Source organism: Drosophila ananassae, chromosome XR, assembly GCF_017639315.1.
Source record: "Drosophila ananassae strain 14024-0371.13 chromosome XR, ASM1763931v2, whole genome shotgun sequence".
NCBI lineage: Eukaryota > Metazoa > Arthropoda > Insecta > Diptera > Drosophilidae > Drosophila > Drosophila ananassae.
The window spans coordinates 3,263,497-3,287,479 of NC_057932.1; the positions used below are offsets into that span (position 1 = coordinate 3,263,497).

The 23,983-nt window shown below is 37.4% G+C and overlaps 1 protein-coding gene and 1 long non-coding RNA gene across 2 annotated transcripts in view; both read left to right on the forward strand.

The window, feature by feature from the left end:
* The window catches only part of LOC6494135 (39S ribosomal protein L3, mitochondrial), a 68,577-nt gene that overhangs the window by 39,909 nt on the left and 4,685 nt on the right, over positions 1-23,983 (forward strand). The gene's annotated exons all lie outside the window — the stretch shown is intronic.
* Positions 2,696-3,673, forward strand: LOC123257574. Its single transcript, XR_006507682.1, has 2 exons — positions 2,696-2,849; positions 2,912-3,673. It is a non-coding gene; the product is annotated as an uncharacterized LOC123257574 (long non-coding RNA).

Genomic DNA, 23,983 nt, shown 5'->3' on the forward strand with positions numbered 1-23,983 from the left:
CGTTTCTTTGAAATTCAAAAATCAAAGTTTTGTTTGGAATAGTATCAGTATTGAAATTAAGCTCATTGGAGTAGTACAGTTTCTTTATTGGAGCTCTTTTTAACATATCTCTATCGACCCCTTTTTGCCAAATGACGGCGGTTAAGACCATTTTTGTCCAAATTGACTTTTTGCAGCAATATTCATTGTTGAGCTATCAGCGTTTTGATAGCGTCCGAATTAACAAGACGAGGTTCAATTTTAATATTCAATTTATTATGGGTCAATTTAACCCCAAAACAAATTCCGCGGCCGATCCAAAACAATGCCGAGTAAAAAGTGCATAAAACCTAAGAGCTTGCACAGCAGCTTCAACAAAGCCCCCAAAGTGCATGCGCTACAAAAGAACAACAAAGCGCATGCGAATCTGGGAGAAACGAAGAATATGGAACAGCTAATAACGGGCAATTAGTGGACCTCTTCGGCTAGTTACGGCTCGGCTCATGATGGCTTCGGCAACGGCTCCAGTACCATGATGGTCAAATCGTCCTTTTGCGCTGCATCCTTGACCTTTTTATGCAGGGCTTCCATCTCCTGGTAGGTCACCTCTGCTCTTCGCCGCAACAGCCTTTCCCTGCTTGCAGGAACCGAGGCACTAAAAACGTCTCCAGACTCCATTATGTAAGATTTTGTGTAATGTAATGGAAACAACAGCAACAAATTTTCCATTACAAGGTTTCCTTTATGCACTTTAATGATCACAAATCAAACCGGGCGCGATCACGTCGGGGTCACCCATTGTTGAGCTATCAGCGTTTTGATAGCGGCCGAATTAATAGACAAGGTTCAATTTTAATATTCAATTTATTATGGGTTAATTTAACCCAAAAACAAATTCCGCGGCCGATCCAAAAAAATGCCGAATAACAAGTGCATAAAACCTAAGAGCTTGCGCAGAAGCTCCACCAAAGCCCCCAAAGTACATGCGCTACAAAAGAACAACAAAGCGCATGCGAATCTGGGAGAAACAAAGAATATGGAACAGCTAATAACGGGCACTTAGTGGACCGCTGCGGCAAGTTACACTGAGAGAAATAAATAGAAATAAATATGATATTTGATGCTGGCACAAGTCCCAACATTCATAATACTTTACTAACTTAAACTTATATACTTACATACATACGCCGACTTATGCTGCGTGTAAAAGAAAGAAGGTTGTGTGCAAAGTTAAAAGGTGTAAAACTGAGAGATAAGTTCGCAAAGAAACAGACAGATTGACAGCTTATATTGACTCAGGAGGTAATCCTAATCAAGAATGTATATACTATATAAGCTCTGGCTACACAATAATACCCTCTGCAAGATTATAAAAATACATAACAGGTTGAAATAAATGTTGTGCAGACTTTTGTAATGCACTGAAGGAATCGTCTCCGTAAATCGTCTCCTACATAAATATATTCTTAATCAGGACGACGAGATGATGGAAATAAAGCATGTCTATCTGCTTCTATTTTGTTCCATACAATTTAAATAACAAAATTTACTAATAACTACGTTTTGTTCTAGGTTTTTTTTAAATGCCTAATGTATACGTTAAAAAATTAAAAAAAAAAACTTTGTTATTTAAATTATGCATATTTGAACATGCAACCCAACGATTAACTATTTAAATCCACTCTTGGACTGTCGCATAAAGCATGGCGTATCGTTTTAGACAGCCCTTTGCAAGAATAGCGAAAGCCAATTTGCCAAATAAATGATACCAGCTACGCACAACTCGTAGTGCTAAGGACACAAATGTGTAATTTATCACAAAAAGCCCTAAAAAATAGTTCAAAGTGAAAATGATATTTCCGATTGATTTCATTTCTTTTAAACGAATGGAAAGGTTAGGGGTTCGACCACTCATTTCATAAAACGAATATGGTCGCAAAAATTTCTTGCGACAGGCCCCAGAGAGCATCTTACTCTCTTTCTTGTTCTTATTCTTATTGAAGGTTGTTCAGTCGCAGAGAAGCGATTTTTTACTAACAAAAAATCATCTGATTTTGTATATTACCCCTAACAATCATCCTTTAGAAGGGGATGCAAGCACCACCCGCTTGCAGAAGAACAACTACTTTTCCATTATTAATATTATTATTATTTATTGGATGTAAAAATTAACTGTTATTTATACAACTATTAAAATTAATTATAATTAAGAGTTAGGAAAATTATTCTAATAGAAAAACAATCAGTTTAGATTTTATTACATCTAGGGATAATTCAGGCGAAAATATATGTGACAATAGGTTATAATTTTTATAGATAACGTAAAAAGGATCATGATCCGCAAAATTAGATCTGCAAATTGGTAACCAAAGGGGTCGGAAGGACCTGGTTGACCTGTTTGAAACACAGAAAAGTATCTTTTCGAGTAAAAGTTTCAAGTCAACTTGACCAAGAATAATTTTATGAAGGAGCATGGCCCCAGCACAAGTACGACGTACCTGCAATGGTGGCAAGTCTAATAACTTTAGCCGACAACGATATGGTGGAACAAGATCATCTGAGTCCCAGTTTAAATATTTTAAGGCAAATAAAAGAAACTGATTTTGCACTGATTCAATACTTCTTTGATGAACCATATACTGCGGACTCCAAACGCATGATTAGTATTCCAGGATCGGTCGATCCAAAGGGATATAGAACGTTTTAGTGGTGAAGGGATCATCAAACTCTTTTGACCAACGCTTGATAAAAGCAAGTACTCCTCTGGCTTTATTAACTGTTACAGAAATATGTTCGTTAAACGACAGCTTGTGATCGAAAGGAACTAAAGATCATTCTTAAGGAAACCCGATCTAAAACGAAATTCCCAAGTGAGTACGAGATGACATGAGGCATGCTACGATTAAACGTCATAACCTTGCACTTTGAGCAGTTTAGTGAGAGGAGATTGTTAGAGCACCACAAGAAGACTTCATCAATGTCAAATTACAGATGTCTATGAAGGACACTTCCTTCAGAGAAAAAAAAAACAGAGCTAGCCATCATCAGCATACATAAGTGTGTAGTAGCATAGCTTGCGACACTAGGTAAGTCGATAACAAAAAGGATAAACAGAAAAGGTCCTAAGTGGCTGCGTTGCGGAACACCAGCTGTAACGTTTATAACTTGTGATGTGATGTTCTTGAACAAAACACGCTGCGTACGATTTGAAAGATGTGAAGTCCTCCACTGTATGATATTTGGAGAAAAACCCATAAGATACAGTTTCTAGAGAAGGAGACGATGATTTACAGAATCGAAAGCTTTGCTAATATCAGTGTAAACAACATCGGTTAGCATTCTCTTTAGATAACTCTTTTGGACGATCGAAGGGAATTCAAGCAGATTGGTTGTAGTTGAACGAAGCTTGAGAAAATTAGGGGGTCTAATGCCTCCCAGACTTCGACTGGACAAACAGCCTTTTCACAGCATTAACAATAATATGAATAATCTCTAATAAAATTTGGGTAAATAAAGTTAATTGACCTTAGAATGGGATATAAAGTTTAATATTCGCCAAATAACATCTTGCATCGCAGTACCGAAAAAATACCGATTGAAATGTTGTTTGGGGTAGAACCGAAACAAGTGATAATTTCAAAGACAAGTTCGAGAAATGTAATAGCACGAAAGACAAGCTTACTTAGGGTAGAGTTGAAGTTGATATGCCTCTGTAGTTAATTGAGAGTTTATATTTAAAGTTATATATTGGATTCGTTTCTTTGAAATTCAAAAATCAAAGTTTTGTTTGGAATAGTATCAGTATTGAAATTAAGCTCATTGGAGTAGTACAGTTTCTTTATTGGAGCTCTTTTTAACATATCTCTATCGACCCCTTTTTGCCAAATGACGGCGGTTAAGACCATTTTTGTCCAAATTGACTTTTTGCAGCAATATTCATTGTTGAGCTATCAGCGTTTTGATAGCGTCCGAATTAACAAGACGAGGTTCAATTTTAATATTCAATTTATTATGGGTCAATTTAACCCCAAAACAAATTCCGCGGCCGATCCAAAACAATGCCGAGTAAAAAGTGCATAAAACCTAAGAGCTTGCACAGCAGCTTCAACAAAGCCCCCAAAGTGCATGCGCTACAAAAGAACAACAAAGCGCATGCGAATCTGGGAGAAACGAAGAATATGGAACATCTAATAACGGGCAATTAGTGGACCTCTTCGGCTAGTTACGGCTCGGCTCATGATGGCTTCGGCAATGGCTCCAGTACCATGATGGTCAAATCGTCCTTTTGCGCTGCATCCTTGACCTTTTTATGCAGGGCTTCCATCTCCTGGTAGGTCACCTCTGCTCATCGCCGCAACAGCCTTTCCCTGCTTGCAGGAACCGAGGCACTAAAAACGTCTCCAGACTCCATTATGTAAGATTTTGTGTAATGTAATGGAAACAACAGCAACAAATTTTCCATTACAAGGTTTCCTTTATGCACTTTAATGATCACAAATCAAACCGGGCGCGATCACGTCGGGGTCACCAAATGTTGAGCTATCAGCGTTTTGATAGCGGCCGAATTAATAGACAAGGTTCAATTTTAATATTCAATTTATTAAGGGTCAATTTAACCCAAAAACAAATTCCGCGGCCGATCCAAAAAAATGCCGAATAACAAGTGCATAAAACCTAAGAGCTTGCGCAGAAGCTCCACCAAAGCCCCCAAAGTACATGCGCTACAAAAGAACAACAAAGCGCATGCGAATCTGGGAGAAACGAAGAATATGGAACAGCTAATAACGGGCAATTAGTGGACCTCTTCGGCTAGTTACGGCTCGGCTCATGATGGCTTCGGCAACGGCTCCAGTACCATGATGGTCAAATCGTCCTTTTGCGCTGCATCCTTGACCTTTTTATGCAGGGCTTCCATCTCCTGGTAGGTCACCTCTGCTCTTCGCCGCAGCAGCCTTTCCCTGCTTGCAGGAACCGAGGCACTAAAAACGTCTCCAGACTCCATTATGTAAGATTTTGTGTAATGTAATGGAAACAACAGCAACAAATTTTCCATTACAAGGTTTCCTTTATGCACTTTAATGATCAAAAATCAAACCGGGCGCGATCACGTCGGGGTTACCAAATGTTGAGCTATCAGCGTTTTGATAGCGGCCGAATTAATAGACAAGGTTCAATTTTAATATTCAATTTATTATGGGTCAATTTAACCCAAAAACAAATTCCGCGGCCGATCCAAAAAAATGCCGAATAACAAGTGCATAAAACCTAAGAGCTTGCGCAGAAGCTCCACCAAAGCCCCCAAAGTACATGCGCTACAAAAGAACAACAAAGCGCATGCGAATCTGGGAGAAACAAAGAATATGGAACAGCTAATAACGGGCACTTAGTGGACCGCTGCGGCAAGTTACACTGAGAGAATTAAATAGAAATAAATATGATATTTGATGCTGGCACAAGTCCCAACATTCATAATACTTTACTAACTTAAACTTATATACTTACATACATACGCCGACTTATACTGCGTGTAAAAGAATGAAGGTTGTGTGCAAAGTTAAAAGGTGATAGCTTTAAAACTGAGAGATAAGTTCGCAAAGAAACAGACAGATTGACAGCTTATATTGACTCAGGAGGTAATCCTAATCAAGAATGTATATACTATATAAGCTCTGGCTACACAATAATACCCTCTGCAAGATTATAAAAATACATAACAGGTTGAAATAAATGTTGTGCAGATTTTTGTAATGCACTGAAGGAATCGTCTCCGTAAATCGTCTCCTACATAAATATATTCTTAATCAGGACGACGAGATGATGGAAATAAAGCATGTCTATCTGCTTCTATTTTGTTCCATACAATTTAAAAAACAAAATTTACTAATAACTACGTTTTGTTCTAGGTTTTTTTTAAATGCCTAATGTATACGTTAAAAAATTAAAAAAAAAAACTTTGTTATTTAAATTATGCATATTTGAACATGCAACCCAACGATTAACTATTTAAATCCACTCTTGGACTGTCGCATAAAGCATGGCGTATCGTTTTAGACAGCCCTTTGCAAGAATAGCGAAAGCCAATTTGCCAAATAAATGATACCAGCTACGCACAACTCGTAGTTCTAAGGACACAAATGTGTAATTTATCACAAAAAGCCCTAAAAAATAGTTCAAAGTGAAAATGATATTTCCGATTGATTTCATTTCTTTTAAACGAATGGAAAGGTTAGGGGTTCGACCACTCATTTCATAAAACGAATATGGTCGCAAAAATTTCTTGCGACAGGCCCCAGAGAGCATCTTACTCTCTTTCTTGTTCTTATTCTTATTGAAGGTTGTTCAGTCGCAGAGAAGCGATTTTTTACTAACAAAAAATCATCTGATTTTGTATATTACCCCTAACAATCATCCTTTAGAAGGGGATGCAAGCACCACCCGCTTGCAGAAGAACAACTACTTTTCCATTATTAATATTATTATTATTTATTGGATGTAAAAATTAACTGTTATTTATACAACTATTAAAATTAATTATAATTAAGAGTTAGGAAAATTATTCTAATAGAAAAACAATCAGTTTAGATTTTATTACATCTAGGGATAATTCAGGCGAAAATATATGTGACAATAGGTTATAATTTTTATAGATAACGTAAAAAGGGTCATGATCCGCAAAATTAGATCTGCAAATTGGTAACCAAAGGGGTCGGAAGGACCTGGTTGACCTGTTTGAAACACAGAAAAGTATCTTTTCGAGTAAAAGTTTCAAGTCAACTTGACCAAGAATAATTTTATGAAGGAGCATGGCCCCAGCACAAGTACGACGTACCTGCAATGGTGGCAAGTCTGATAACTTTAGCCGACAACGATATGGTGGAACAAGATCATCTGAGTCCCAGTTTAAATATTTTAAGGCAAATAAAAGAAACTGATTTTGCACTGATTCAATACTTCTTTGATGAACCATATACTGCGGACTCCAAACGCATGATTAGTATTCCAGGATCGGTCGATCCAAAGGGATATAGAACGTTTTAGTGGTGAAGGGATCATCAAACTCTTTTGACCAACGCTTGATAAAAGCAAGTACTCCTCTGGCTTTATTAACTGTTACAGAAATATGTTCGTTAAACGACAGCTTGTGATCGAAAGGAACTCCAAGATCATTCATTAAGGAAACCCGATCTAAAACGAAATTCCCAAGTGAGTACGAGATGACATGAGGCATGCTACGATTAAACGTCATAACCTTGCACTTTGAGCAGTTTAGTGAGGGGAGATTGTTAGAGCACCACAAGAAGACTTCATCAATGTCAAATTACAGATGTCTATGAAGGACACTTCCTTCAGAGAAAAAAAAAAACAGAGCTAGCCATCATCAGCATACATAAGTGTGTAGTAGCATAGCTTGCGACACTAGGTAAGTCGATAACAAAAAGGATAAGCAGAAAAGGTCCTAAGTGGCTGCGTTGCGGAACACCAGCTGTAACGTTTATAACTTGTGATGTGATGTTCTTGAATAAAACACGCTGCGTACGATTTGAAAGATGTGAAGTCCTCCACTGTATGATATTTGGAGAAAAACCCATAAGATACAGTTTCTAGAGAAGGAGACGATGATTTACAGAATCGAAAGCTTTGCTAATATCAGTGTAAACAACATCGGTTAGCATTCTCTTTAGATAACCCTTTTGGACGATCGAAGGGAATTCAAGCAGATTGGTTGTAGTTGAACGAAGCTTGAGAAAATTCGGGGGTCTAATGCCTCCCAGACTTCGACTGGACAAGCAGCCTTTTCACAGCATTAACAATAAGATGAATAATCTCTAATAAAATTTGGGTAAATAAAGTTAATTGACCTTAGAATGGGATATAAAGTTTAATATTCGCCAAATAACATCTTGCATCGCAGTACCGAAAAAATACCGATTGAAATGTTGTTTGGGGTAGAACCGAAACAAGTGATAATTTCAAAGACAAGTTCGAGAAATGTAATAGCACGAAAGACAAGCTTACTTAGGGTAGAGTTGAAGTTGATATGCCTCTGTAGTTAATTGAGAGTTTATATTTAAAGTTATATATTGGATTCGTTTCTTTGAAATTCAAAAATCAAAGTTTGGTTTGGAATAGTATCAGTATTGAAATTAAGCTCATTGGAGTAGTACAGTTTCTTTATTGGAGCTCTTTTTAACATATCTCTATCGACCCCTTTTTGCCAAATGACGGCGGTTAAGACCATTTTTGTCCAAATTGACTTTTTGCAGCAATATTCATTGTTGAGCTATCAGCGTTTTGATAGCGTCCGAATTAACAAGACGAGGTTCAATTTTAATATTCAATTTATTATGGGTCAATTTAACCCCAAAACAAATTCCGCGGCCGATCCAAAACAATGCCGAGTAAAAAGTGCATAAAACCTAAGAGCTTGCACAGCAGCTTCAACAAAGCCCCCAAAGTGCATGCGCTACAAAAGAACAACAAAGCGCATGCGAATCTGGGAGAAACGAAGAATATGGAACAGCTAATAACGGGCAATTAGTGGACCTCTTCGGCTAGTTACGGCTCGGCTCATGATGGCTTCGGCAATGGCTCCAGTACCATGATGGTCAAATCGTCCTTTTGCGCTGCATCCTTGACCTTTTTATGCAGGGCTTCCATCTCCTGGTAGGTCACCTCTGCTCTTCGCCGCAACAGCCTTTCCCTGCTTGCAGGAACCGAGGCACTAAAAACGTCTCCAGACTCCATTATGTAAGATTTTGTGTAATGTAATGGAAACAACAGCAACAAATTTTCCATTACAAGGTTTCCTTTATGCACTTTAATGATCACAAATCAAACCGGGCGCGATCACGTCGGGGTCACCAAATGTTGAGCTATCAGCGTTTTGATAGCGGCCGAATTAATAGACAAGGTTCAATTTTAATATTCAATTTATTATGGGTCAATTTACCCCAAAAACAAATTCCGCGGCCGATCCAAAAAAATGCCGAATAACAAGTGTATAAAACCTAAGAGCTTGCGCAGAAGCTCCACCAAAGCCCCCAAAGTACATGCGCTACAAAAGAACAACAAAGCGCATGCGAATCTGGGAGAAACAAAGAATATGGAACAGCTAATAACGGGCACTTAGTGGACCGCTGCGGCAAGTTACACTGAGAGAATTAAATAGAAATAAATATGATATTTGATGCTGGCACAAGTCCCAACATTCATAATACTTTACTAACTTAAACTTATATACTTACATACATACGCCGACTTATACTGCGTGTAAAAGAAAGAAGGTTGTGTGCAAAGTTAAAAGGTGATAGCTTTAAAACTGAGAGATAAGTTCGCAAAGAAACAGACAGATTGACAGCTTATATTGACTCAGGAGGTAATCCTAATCAAGAATGTATATACTATATAAGCTCTGGCTACACAATAATACCCTCTGCAAGATTATAAAAATACATAACAGGTTGAAATAAATGTTGTGCAGATTTTTGTAATGCACTGAAGGAATTGTCTCCGTAAATCGTCTCCTACATAAATATATTCTTAATCAGGACGACGAGATGATGGAAATAAAGCATGTCTATCTGCTTCTATTTTGTTCCATACAATTTAAATAACAAAATATGCTAATAACTACGTTTTGTTCTAGGTTTTTTTTAAATGCCTAAGGTATACGTTAAAAAATTAAAAAAAAAAACTTTGTTATTTAAATTATGCATATTTGAACATGCAACCCAACGATTAACTATTTAAATCCACTCTTGGACTGTCGCATAAAGCATGGCGTATCGTTTTAGACAGCCCTTTGCAAGAATAGCGAAAGCCAATTTGCCAAATAAATGATACCAGCTACGCACAACTCGTAGTGCTATGGACACAAATGTGTAATTTATCACAAAAAGCCCTAAAAAATAGTTCAAAGTGAAAATGATATTTCCGATTGATTTCATTTCTTTTAAACGAATGGAAAGGTTAGGGGTTCGACCACTCATTTCATAAAACGAATATGGTCGCAAAAATTTCTTGCGACAGGCCCCAGAGAGCATCTTACTCTCTTTCTTGTTCTTATTCTTATTGAAGGTTGTTCAGTCGCAGAGAAGCGATTTTTTACTAACAAAAAATCATCTGATTTTGTATATTACCCCTAACAATCATCCTTTAGAAGGGGATGCAAGCACCACCCGCTTGCAGAAGAACAACTACTTTTCCATTATTAATATTATTATTATTTATTGGATGTAAACATTAACTGTTATTTATACAACTATTAAAATTAATTATAATTAAGAGTTAGGCAAATTATTCTAATAGAAAAACAATCAGTTTAGATTTTATTACATCTAGGGATAATTCAGGCGAAAATATATGTGACAATAGGTTATAATTTTTATAGATAACGTAAAAAGGATCATGATCCGCAAAATTAGATCTGCAAATTGGTAACCAAAGGGGTCGGAAGGACCTGGTTGACCTGTTTGAAACACAGAAAAGTATCTTTTCGAGTAAAAGTTTCAAGTCAACTTGACCAAGAATAATTTTATGAAGGAGCATGGCCCCAGCACAAGTACGACGTACCTGCAATGGTGGCAAGTCTAATAACTTTAGCCGACAACGATATGGTGGAACAAGATCATCTGAGTCCCAGTTTAAATATTTTAAGGCAAATAAAAGAAACTGATTTTGCACTGATTCAATACTTCTTTGATGAACCATATACTGCGGACTCCAAACGCATGATTAGTATTCCAGGATCGGTCGAACCAAAGAGATATAGAACGTTTTAGTGGTGAAGGGATCATCAAACTCTTTTGACCAACGCTTGATAAAAGCAAGTACTCCTCTGGCTTTATTAACTGTTACAGAAATATGTTTGTTAAACGACAGCTTGTGATCGAAAGGAACTCCAAGATCATTCATTAAGGAAACCCGATCTAAAACGAAATTCCCAAGTGAGTACGAGATGACATGAGGCATGCTACGATTAAACGTCATAACCTTGCACTTTGAGCAGTTTAGGGGGAGGAGATTGTTAGAGCACCACAAGAAGACTTCATCAATGTCAAATTACAGATGTCTATGAAGGACACTTCCTTCAGAGAAAAAAAAAACAGAGCTAGCCATCATCAGCATACATAAGTGTGTAGTTGCATAGCTTGCGACACTGGGTAAGTCGATAACAAAAAGGATAAACAGAAAAGGTCCTAAGTGGCTGCGTTGCGGAACACCAGCTGTAACGTTTATAACTTGTGATGTGATGTTCTTGAACAAAACACGCTGCGTACGATTTGAAAGATGTGAAGTCCTCCACTGTATGATATTTGGAGAAAAACCCATAAGATACAGTTTCTAGAGAAGGAGACGATGATTTACAGAATCGAAAGCTTTGCTAATATCAGTGTAAACAACATCGGTTAGCATTCTCTTTAGATAACCCTTTTGGACGATCGAAGGGAATTCAAGCAGATTGGTTGTAGTTGAACGAAGCTTGAGAAAATTCGGGGGTCTAATGCCTCCCAGACTTCGACTGGACAAGCAGCCTTTTCACAGCATTGACAATAATATGAATAATCTCTAATAAAATTTGGGTAAATAAAGTTAATTAACCTAAGAACGGGATATAAAGTTTAATATTCGCCAAATAACATCTTGCATCGCAGTACCGAAAAAATACCGATTGAAATGTTGTTTGGGGTAGAACCGAAACAAGTGATAATTTCAAAGACAAGTTCGAGAAATGTAATAGCACGAAAGACAAGCTTACTTAGGGTAGAGTTGAAGTTGATATGCCTCTGTAGTTAATTGAGAGTTTATATTTAAAGTTATATATTGGATTCGTTTCTTTGAAATTCAAAAATCAAAGTTTGGTTTGGAATAGTATCAGTATTGAAATTAAGCTCATTGGAGTAGTACAGTTTCTTTATTGGAGCTCTTTTTAACATATCTCTATCGACCCCTTTTTGCCAAATGACGGCGGTTAAGACCATTTTTGTCCAAATTGACTTTTTGCAGCAATATTCATTGTTGAGCTATCAGCGTTTTGATAGCGTCCGAATTAACAAGACGAGGTTCAATTTTAATATTCAATTTATTATGGGTCAATTTAACCCCAAAACAAATTCCGCGGCCGATCCAAAACAATGCCGAGTAAAAAGTGCATAAAACCTAAGAGCTTGCACAGCAGCTTCAACAAAGCCCCCAAAGTGCATGCGCTACAAAAGAACAACAAAGCGCATGCGAATCTGGGAGAAACGAAGAATATGGAACAGCTAATAACGGGCAATTAGTGGACCTCTTCGGCTAGTTACGGCTCGGCTCATGATGGCTTCGGCAATGGCTCCAGTACCATGATGGTCAAATCGTCCTTTTGCGCTGCATCCTTGACCTTTTTATGCAGGGCTTCCATCTCCTGGTAGGTCACCTCTGCTCTTCGCCGCAACAGCCTTTCCCTGCTTGCAGGAACCGAGGCACTAAAAACGTCTCCAGACTCCATTATGTAAGATTTTGTGTAATGTAATGGAAACAACAGCAACAAATTTTCCATTACAAGGTTTCCTTTATGCACTTTAATGATCACAAATCAAACCGGGCGCGATCACGTCGGGGTCACCAAATGTTGAGCTATCAGCGTTTTGATAGCGGCCGAATTAATAGACAAGGTTCAATTTTAATATTCAATTTATTATGGGTCAATTTACCCCAAAAACAAATTCCGCGGCCGATCCAAAAAAATGCCGAATAACAAGTGTATAAAACCTAAGAGCTTGCGCAGAAGCTCCACCAAAGCCCCCAAAGTACATGCGCTACAAAAGAACAACAAAGCGCATGCGAATCTGGGAGAAACAAAGAATATGGAACAGCTAATAACGGGCACTTAGTGGACCGCTGCGGCAAGTTACACTGGGAGAATTAAATAGAAATAAATATGATATTTGATGCTGGCACAAGTCCCAACATTCATAATACTTTACTAACTTAAACTTATATACTTACATACATACGCCGACTTATACTGCGTGTAAAAGAAAGAAGGTTGTGTGCAAAGTTAAAAGGTGATAGCTTTAAAACTGAGAGATAAGTTCGCAAAGAAACAGACAGATTGACAGCTTATATTGACTCAGGAGGTAATCCTAATCAAGAATGTATATACTATATAAGCTCTGGCTACACAATAATACCCTCTGCAAGATTATAAAAATACATAACAGGTTGAAATAAATGTTGTGCAGATTTTTGTAATGCACTGAAGGAATCGTCTCCGTAAATCGTCTCCTACATAAATATATTCTTAATCAGGACGACGAGATGATGGAAATAAAGCATGTCTATCTGCTTCTATTTTGTTCCATACAATTTAAATAACAAAATATGCTAATAACTACGTTTTGTTCTAGGTTTTTTTTAAATGCCTAAGGTATACGTTAAAAAATTAAAAAAAAAAACTTTGTTATTTAAATTATGCATATTTGAACATGCAACCCAACGATTAACTATTTAAATCCACTCTTGGACTGTCGCATAAAGCATGGCGTATCGTTTTAGACAGCCCTTTGCAAGAATAGCGAAAGCCAATTTGCCAAATAAATGATACCAGCTACGCACAACTCGTAGTGCTATGGACACAAATGTGTAATTTATCACAAAAAGCCCTAAAAAATAGTTCAAAGTGAAAATGATATTTCCGATTGATTTCATTTCTTTTAAACGAATGGAAAGGTTAGGGGTTCGACCACTCATTTCATAAAACGAATATGGTCGCAAAAATTTCTTGCGACAGGCCCCAGAGAGCATCTTACTCTCTTTCTTGTTCTTATTCTTATTGAAGGTTGTTCAGTCGCAGAGAAGCGATTTTTTACTAACAAAAAATCATCTGATTTTGTATATTACCCCTAACAATCATCCTTTAGAAGGGGATGCAAGCACCACCCGCTTGCAGAAGAACAACTACTTTTCCATTATTAATATTATTATTATTTATTGGATGTAAACATTAACTGTTATTTATACAACTATTAAAATTAATTATAATTAAGAGTTAGGCAAATTATTCTAATAGAAAAACAATCAGTTTAGATTTTATTACATCTAGGGATAATTCAGGCGAAAATATATGTGACAATAGGTTATAATTTTTATAGATAACGTAAAAAGGATCATGATCCGCAAAATTAGATCTGCAAATTGGTAACCAAAGGGGTCGGAAGGACCTGGTTGACCTGTTTGAAACACAGAAAAGTATCTTTTCGAGTAAAAGTTTCAAGTCAACTTGACCAAGAATAATTTTATGAAGGAGCATGGCCCCAGCACAAGTACGACGTACCTGCAATGGTGGCAAGTCTAATAACTTTAGCCGACAACGATATGGTGGAACAAGATCATCTGAGTCCCAGTTTAAATATTTTAAGGCAAATAAAAGAAACTGATTTTGCACTGATTCAATACTTCTTTGATGAACCATATACTGCGGACTCCAAACGCATGATTAGTATTCCAGGATCGGTCGAACCAAAGAGATATAGAACGTTTTAGTGGTGAAGGGATCATCAAACTCTTTTGACCAACGCTTGATAAAAGCAAGTACTCCTCTGGCTTTATTAACTGTTACAGAAATATGTTTGTTAAACGACAGCTTGTGATCGAAAGGAACTCCAAGATCATTCATTAAGGAAACCCGATCTAAAACGAAATTCCCAAGTGAGTACGAGATGACATGAGGCATGCTACGATTAAACGTCATAACCTTGCACTTTGAGCAGTTTAGGGGGAGGAGATTGTTAGAGCACCACAAGAAGACTTCATCAATGTCAAATTACAGATGTCTATGAAGGACACTTCCTTCAGAGAAAAAAAAAACAGAGCTAGCCATCATCAGCATACATAAGTGTGTAGTTGCATAGCTTGCGACACTGGGTAAGTCGATAACAAAAAGGATAAACAGAAAAGGTCCTAAGTGGCTGCGTTGCGGAACACCAGCTGTAACGTTTATAACTTGTGATGTGATGTTCTTGAACAAAACACGCTGCGTACGATTTGAAAGATGTGAAGTCCTCCACTGTATGATATTTGGAGAAAAACCCATAAGATACAGTTTCTAGAGAAGGAGACGATGATTTACAGAATCGAAAGCTTTGCTAATATCAGTGTAAACAACATCGGTTAGCATTCTCTTTAGATAACCCTTTTGGACGATCGAAGGGAATTCAAGCAGATTGGTTGTAGTTGAACGAAGCTTGAGAAAATTCGGGGGTCTAATGCCTCCCAGACTTCGACTGGACAAGCAGCCTTTTCACAGCATTGACAATAATATGAATAATCTCTAATAAAATTTGGGTAAATAAAGTTAATTAACCTAAGAACGGGATATAAAGTTTAATATTCGCCAAATAACATCTTGCATCGCAGTACCGAAAAAATACCGATTGAAATGTTGTTTGGGGTAGAACCGAAACAAGTGATAATTTCAAAGACAAGTTCGAGAAATGTAATAGCACGAAAGACAAGCTTACTTAGGGTAGAGTTGAAGTTGATATGCCTCTGTAGTTAATTGAGAGTTTATATTTAAAGTTATATATTGGATTCGTTTCTTTGAAATTCAAAAATCAAAGTTTGGTTTGGAATAGTATCAGTATTGAAATTAAGCTCATTGGAGTAGTACAGTTTCTTTATTGGAGCTCTTTTTAACATATCTCTATCGACCCCTTTTTGCCAAATGACGGCGGTTAAGACCATTTTTGTCCAAATTGACTTTTTGCAGCAATATTCATTGTTGAGCTATCAGCGTTTTGATAGCGTCCGAATTAACAAGACGAGGTTCAATTTTAATATTCAATTTATTATGGGTCAATTTAACCCCAAAACAAATTCCGCGGCCGATCCAAAACAATGCCGAGTAAAAAGTGCATAAAACCTAAGAGCTTGCACAGCAGCTTCAACAAAGCCCCCAAAGTGCATGCGCTACAAAAGAACAACAAAGCGCATGCGAATCTGGGAGAAACGAAGAATATGGAACAGCTAATAACGGGCAATTAGTGGACCTCTTCGGCTAGTTACGGCTCGGCTCATGATGGCTTCGGCAATGGCTCCAGTACCATGATGGTCAAATCGTCCTTTTGCGCTGCATCCTTGACCTTTTTATGCAGGGCTTCCATCTCCTGGTAGGTCACCTCTGCTCTTCGCCGCAACAGCCTTTCCCTGCTTGCAGGAACCGAGGCACTAAAAACGTCTCCAGACTCCATTATGTAAGATTTTGTGTAATGTAATGGAAACAACAGCAACAAATTTTCCATTACAAGGTTTCCTTTATGCACTTTAATGATCACAAATCAAACCGGGCGCGATCACGTCGGGGTCACCAAATGTTGAGCTATCAGCGTTTTGATAGCGGCCGAATTAATAGACAAGGTTCAATTTTAATATTCAATTTATTATGGGTCAATTTACCCCAAAAACAAATTCCGCGGCCGATCCAAAAAAATGCCGAATAACAAGTGTATAAAACCTAAGAGCTTGCGCAGAAGCTCCACCAAAGCCCCCAAAGTACATGCGCTACAAAAGAACAACAAAGCGCATGCGAATCTGGGAGAAACAAAGAATATGGAACAGCTAATAACGGGCACTTAGTGGACCGCTGCGGCAAGTTACACTGGGAGAATTAAATAGAAATAAATATGATATTTGATGCTGGCACAAGTCCCAACATTCATAATACTTTACTAACTTAAACTTATATACTTACATACATACGCCGACTTATACTGCGTGTAAAAGAAAGAAGGTTGTGTGCAAAGTTAAAAGGTGATAGCTTTAAAACTGAGAGATAAGTTCGCAAAGAAACAGACAGATTGACAGCTTATATTGACTCAGGAGGTAATCCTAATCAAGAATGTATATACTATATAAGCTCTGGTTACACAATAATACCCTCTGCAAGATTATAAAAATACATAACAGGTTGAAATAAATGTTGTGCAGATTTTTGTAATGCACTGAAGGAATCGTCTCCGTAAATCGTCTCCTACATAAATATATTCTTAATCAGGACGACGAGATGATGGAAATAAAGCATGTCTATCTGCTTCTATTTTGTTCCATACAATTTAAATAACAAAATATACTAATAACTACGTTTTGTTCTAGGTTTTTTTTAAATGCCTAAGGTATACGTTAAAAAATTAAAAAAAAAAACTTTGTTATTTAAATTATGCATATTTGAACATGCAACCCAACGATTAACTATTTAAATCCACTCTTGGACTGTCGCATAAAGCATGGCGTATCGTTTTAGACAGCCCTTTGCAAGAATAGCGAAAGCCAATTTGCCAAATAAATGATACCAGCTACGCACAACTCGTAGTGCTATGGACACAAATGTGTAATTTATCACAAAAAGCCCTAAAAAATAGTTCAAAGTGAAAATGATATTTCCGATTGATTTCATTTCTTTTAAACGAATGGAAAGGTTAGGGGTTCGACCACTCATTTCATAAAACGAAAATGGTCGCAAAAATTTCTTGCGACAGGCCCCAGAGAGCATCTTACTCTCTTTCTTGTTCTTATTCTTATTGAAGGTTGTTCAGTCGCAGAGAAGCGATTTTTTACTAACAAAAAATCATCTGATTTTGTATATTACCCCTAACAATCATCCTTTAGAAGGGGATGCAAGCACCACCCGCTTGCAGAAGAACAACTACTTTTCCATTATTAATATTATTATTATTTATTGGATGTAAACATTAACTGTTATTTATACAACTATTAAAATTAATTATAATTAAGAGTTAGGCAAATTATTCTAATAGAAAAACAATCAGTTTAGATTTTATTACATCTAGGGATAATTCAGGCGAAAATATATGTGACAATAGGTTATAATTTTTATAGATAACGTAAAAAGGATCATGATCCGCAAAATTAGATCTGCAAATTGGTAACCAAAGGGGTCGGAAGGACCTGGTTGACCTGTTTGAAACACAGAAAAGTATCTTTTCGAGTAAAAGTTTCAAGTCAACTTGACCAAGAATAATTTTATGAAGGAGCATGGCCCCAGCACAAGTACGACGTACCTGCAATGGTGGCAAGTCTAATAACTTTAGCCGACAACGATATGGTGGAACAAGATCATCTGAGTCCCAGTTTAAATATTTTAAGGCAAATAAAAGAAACTGATTTTGCACTGATTCAATACTTCTTTGATGAACCATATACTGCGGACTCCAAACGCATGATTAGTATTCCAGGATCGGTCGAACCAAAGAGATATAGAACGTTTTAGTGGTGAAGGGATCATCAAACTCTTTTGACCAACGCTTGATAAAAGCAAGTACTCCTCTGGCTTTATTAACTGTTACAGAAATATGTTTGTTAAACGACAGCTTGTGATCGAAAGGAACTCCAAGATCATTCATTAAGGAAACCCGATCTAAAACGAAATTCCCAAGTGAGTACGAGATGACATGAGGCATGCTACGATTAAACGTCATAACCTTGCACTTTGAGCAGTTTAGGGGGAGGAGATTGTTAGAGCACCACAAGAAGACTTCATCAATGTCAAATTACAGATGTCTATGAAGGACACTTCCTTCAGAGAAAAAAAAAACAGAGCTAGCCATCATCAGCATACATAAGTGTGTAGTTGCATAGCTTGCGACACTGGGTAAGTCGATAACAAAAAGGATAAACAGAAAAGGTCCTAAGTGGCTGCGTTGCGGAACACCAGCTGTAACGTTTATAACTTGTGATGTGATGTTCTTGAACAAAACACGCTGCGTACGATTTGAAAGATGTGAAGTCCTCCACTGTATGATATTTGGAGAAAAACCCATAAGATACAGTTTCTAGAGAAGGAGACGATGATTTACAGAATCGAAAGCTTTGCTAATATCAGTGTAAACAACATCGGTTAGCATTCTCTTTAGATAACCCTTTTGGACGATCGAAGGGAATTCAAGCAGATTGGTTGTAGTTGAACGAAGCTTGAGAAAATTCGGGGGTCTAATGCCTCCCAGACTTCGACTGGACAAGCAGCCTTTTCACAGCATTGACAATAATATGAATAATCTCTAATAAAATTTGGGTAAATAAAGTTAATTAACCTAAGAACGGGATATAAAGTTTAATATTCGCCAAATAACATCTTGCATCGCAGTACCGAAAAAATACCGATTGAAATGTTGTTTGGGGTAGAACCGAAACAAGTGATAATTTCAAAGACAAGTTCGAGAAATGTAATAGCACGAAAGACAAGCTTACTTAGGGTAGAGTTGAAGTTGATATGCCTCTGTAGTTAATTGAGAGTTTATATTTAAAGTTATATATTGGATTCGTTTCTTTGAAATTCAAAAATCAAAGTTTGGTTTGGAATAGTATCAGTATTGAAATTAAGCTCATTGGAGTAGTACAGTTTCTTTATTGGAGCTCTTTTTAACATATCTCTATCGACCCCTTTTTGCCAAATGACGGCGGTTAAGACCATTTTTGTCCAAATTGACTTTTTGCAGCAATATTCATTGTTGAGCTATCAGCGTTTTGATAGCGTCCGAATTAACAAGACGAGGTTCAATTTTAATATTCAATTTATTATGGGTCAATTTAACCCCAAAACAAATTCCGCGGCCGATCCAAAACAATGCCGAGTAAAAAGTGCATAAAACCTAAGAGCTTGCACAGCAGCTTCAACAAAGCCCCCAAAGTGCATGCGCTACAAAAGAACAACAAAGCGCATGCGAATCTGGGAGAAACGAAGAATATGGAACAGCTAATAACGGGCAATTAGTGGACCTCTTCGGCTAGTTACGGCTCGGCTCATGATGGCTTCGGCAATGGCTCCAGTACCATGATGGTCAAATCGTCCTTTTGCGCTGCATCCTTGACCTTTTTATGCAGGGCTTCCATCTCCTGGTAGGTCACCTCTGCTCTTCGCCGCAACAGCCTTTCCCTGCTTGCAGGAACCGAGGCACTAAAAACGTCTCCAGACTCCATTATGTAAGATTTTGTGTAATGTAATGGAAACAACAGCAACAAATTTTCCATTACAAGGTTTCCTTTATGCACTTTAATGATCACAAATCAAACCGGGCGCGATCACGTCGGGGTCACCAAATGTTGAGCTATCAGCGTTTTGATAGCGGCCGAATTAATAGACAAGGTTCAATTTTAATATTCAATTTATTATGGGTCAATTTACCCCAAAAACAAATTCCGCGGCCGATCCAAAAAAATGCCGAATAACAAGTGTATAAAACCTAAGAGCTTGCGCAGAAGCTCCACCAAAGCCCCCAAAGTACATGCGCTACAAAAGAACAACAAAGCGCATGCGAATCTGGGAGAAACAAAGAATATGGAACAGCTAATAACGGGCACTTAGTGGACCGCTGCGGCAAGTTACACTGGGAGAATTAAATAGAAATAAATATGATATTTGATGCTGGCACAAGTCCCAACATTCATAATACTTTACTAACTTAAACTTATATACTTACATACATACGCCGACTTATACTGCGTGTAAAAGAAAGAAGGTTGTGTGCAAAGTTAAAAGGTGATAGCTTTAAAACTGAGAGATAAGTTCGCAAAGAAACAGACAGATTGACAGCTTATATTGACTCAGGAGGTAATCCTAATCAAGAATGTATATACTATATAAGCTCTGGTTACACAATAATACCCTCTGCAAGATTATAAAAATACATAACAGGTTGAAATAAATGTTGTGCAGATTTTTGTAATGCACTGAAGGAATCGTCTCCGTAAATCGTCTCCTACATAAATATATTCTTAATCAGGACGACGAGATGATGGAAATAAAGCATGTCTATCTGCTTCTATTTTGTTCCATACAATTTAAATAACAAAATATACTAATAACTACGTTTTGTTCTAGGTTTTTTTTAAATGCCTAAGGTATACGTTAAAAAATTAAAAAAAAAAACTTTGTTATTTAAATTATGCATATTTGAACATGCAACCCAACGATTAACTATTTAAATCCACTCTTGGACTGTCGCATAAAGCATGGCGTATCGTTTTAGACAGCCCTTTGCAAGAATAGCGAAAGCCAATTTGCCAAATAAATGATACCAGCTACGCACAACTCGTAGTGCTATGGACACAAATGTGTAATTTATCACAAAAAGCCCTAAAAAATAGTTCAAAGTGAAAATGATATTTCCGATTGATTTCATTTCTTTTAAACGAATGGAAAGGTTAGGGGTTCGACCACTCATTTCATAAAACGAAAATGGTCGCAAAAATTTCTTGCGACAGGCCCCAGAGAGCATCTTACTCTCTTTCTTGTTCTTATTCTTATTGAAGGTTGTTCAGTCGCAGAGAAGCGATTTTTTACTAACAAAAAATCATCTGATTTTGTATATTACCCCTAACAATCATCCTTTAGAAGGGGATGCAAGCACCACCCGCTTGCAGAAGAACAACTACTTTTCCATTATTAATATTATTATTATTTATTGGATGTAAACATTAACTGTTATTTATACAACTATTAAAATTAATTATAATTAAGAGTTAGGCAAATTATTCTAATAGAAAAACAATCAGTTTAGATTTTATTACATCTAGGGATAATTCAGGCGAAAATATATGTGACAATAGGTTATAATTTTTATAGATAACGTAAAAAGGATCATGATCCGCAAAATTAGATCTGCAAATTGGTAACCAAAGGGGTCGGAAGGACCTGGTTGACCTGTTTGAAACACAGAAAAGTATCTTTTCGAGTAAAAGTTTCAAGTCAACTTGACCAAGAATAATTTTATGAAGGAGCATGGCCCCAGCACAAGTACGACGTACCTGCAATGGTGGCAAGTCTAATAACTTTAGCCGACAACGATATGGTGGAACAAGATCATCTGAGTCCCAGTTTAAATATTTTAAGGCAAATAAAAGAAACTGATTTTGCACTGATTCAATACTTCTTTGATGAACCATATACTGCGGACTCCAAACGCATGATTAGTATTCCAGGATCGGTCGAACCAAAGAGATATAGAACGTTTTAGTGGTGAAGGGATCATCAAACTCTTTTGACCAACGCTTGATAAAAGCAAGTACTCCTCTGGCTTTATTAACTGTTACAGAAATATGTTTGTTAAACGACAGCTTGTGATCGAAAGGAACTCCAAGATCATTCATTAAGGAAACCCGATCTAAAACGAAATTCCCAAGTGAGTACGAGATGACATGAGGCATGCTACGATTAAACGTCATAACCTTGCACTTTGAGCAGTTTAGGGGGAGGAGATTGTTAGAGCACCACAAGAAGACTTCATCAATGTCAAATTACAGATGTCTATGAAGGACACTTCCTTCAGAGAAAAAAAAAACAGAGCTAGCCATCATCAGCATACATAAGTGTGTAGTAGCATAGCTTGCGACACTGGGTAAGTCGATAACAAAAAGGATAAACAGAAAAGGTCCTAAGTGGCTGCGTTGCGGAACACCAGCTGTAACGTTTATAACTTGTGATGTGATGTTCTTGAACAAAACACGCTGCATACGATTTGAAAGATGTGAAGTCCTCCACTGTATGATATTTGGAGAAAAACCCATAAGATACAGTTTCTAGAGAAGGAGACGATGATTTACAGAATCGAAAGCTTTGCTAATATCAGTGTAAACAACATCGGTTAGCATTCTCTTTAGATAACCCTTTTGGACGATCGAAGGGAATTCAATCAGATTGGTTGTAGTTGAACGAAGCTTGAGAAAATTCGGGGGTCTACTGCCTCCCAGACTTCGACTGGACAAGCAGCCTTTTCACAGCCTTAACAATAATATGAATAATCTCTAATAAAATTTGGGTAAATAAAGTTAATTGACCTTAGAATGGGATATAAAGTTTAATATTCGCCAAATAACATCTTGCATCGCAGTACCGAAAAAATACCGATTGAAATGTTGTTTGGGGTAGAACCGAAACAAGTGATAATTTCAAAGACAAGTTCGAGAAATGTAATAGCACGAAAGACAAGCTTACTTAGGGTAGAGTTGAAGTTGATATGCCTCTGTAGTTAATTGAGAGTTTATATTTAAAGTTATATATTGGATTCGTTTCTTTGAAATTCAAAAATCAAAGTTTTGTTTGGAATAGTATCAGTATTGAAATTAAGCTCATTGGAGTAGTACAGTTTCTTTATTGGAGCTCTTTTTAACATATCTCTATCGACCCCTTTTTGCCAAATGACGGCGGTTAAGACCATTTTTATCCAAATTGACTTTTTGCAGCAATATTCATTGTTGAGCTATCAGCGTTTTGATAGCGTCCGAATTAACAAGACGAGGTTCAATTTTAATATTCAATTTATTATGGGTCAATTTAACCCCAAAACAAATTCCGCGGCCGATCCAAAACAATGCCGAGTAAAAAGTGCATAAAACCTAAGAGCTTGCACAGCAGCTTCAACAAAGCCCCCAAAGTGCATGCGCTACAAAAGAACAACAAAGCGCATGCGAATCTGGGAGAAACGAAGAATATGGAACAGCTAATAACGGGCAATTAGTGGACCTCTTCGGCTAGTTACGGCTCGGCTCATGATGGCTTCGGCAATGGCTCCAGTACCATGATGGTCAAATCGTCCTTTTGCGCTGCATCCTTGACCTTTTTATGCAGGGCTTCCATCTCCTGGTAGGTCACCTCTGCTCTTCGCCGCAACAGCCTTTCCCTGCTTGCAGGAACCGAGGCACTAAAAACGTCTCCAGACTCCATTATGTAAGATTTTGTGTAATGTAATGGAAACAACAGCAACAAATTTTCCATTACAAGGTTTCCTTTATGCACTTTAATGATCACAAATCAAACCGGGCGCGATCACGTCGGGGTCACCAAATGTTGAGCTATCAGCGTTTTGATAGCGGCCGAATTAATAGACAAGGTTCAATTTTAATATTCAATTTATTATGGGTCAATTTACCCCAAAAACAAATTCCGCGGCCGATCCAAAAAAATGCCGAATAACAAGTGTATAAAACCTAAGAGCTTGCGCAGAAGCTCCACCAA